Here is a 303-nt window from a genome sequence, read left to right as displayed (position 1 = left end):
TCGCCGCATCCGCTGCTGCACCGCTCCCTCCGAGCAGGGGGCAGGTGGAGAGCGCCGCTTTCTTGTGGGACAGGGAGAAAAAGGGGCTGTCGCCACCCTCAACTCTCATTTTATTCATCGGGGAGGTGGGAAATAAAACCAGAAATGTTGCCTGTGGTGATTTTTATTTTTCTTTTCCCCCCCTCTTACCATCGCGTGGCTCATGGTAGAGACCGGCGTGCGAAGGAACTGAAATACGTTCCTTCAACACACTCGAGCATCAGACCAACCGGGGTTTTTTTTCTTGCACCTCCCTGCTTTGCC

The sequence above is a fragment of the Cariama cristata genome, unplaced genomic scaffold (genome assembly GCF_000690535.1).
Source record: "Cariama cristata isolate BGI_N322 unplaced genomic scaffold, ASM69053v1 scaffold35081, whole genome shotgun sequence".
Taxonomy (NCBI): Eukaryota; Metazoa; Chordata; class Aves; order Cariamiformes; family Cariamidae; genus Cariama; species Cariama cristata.
Note: the sequence above shows the minus strand (reverse complement) of the source record.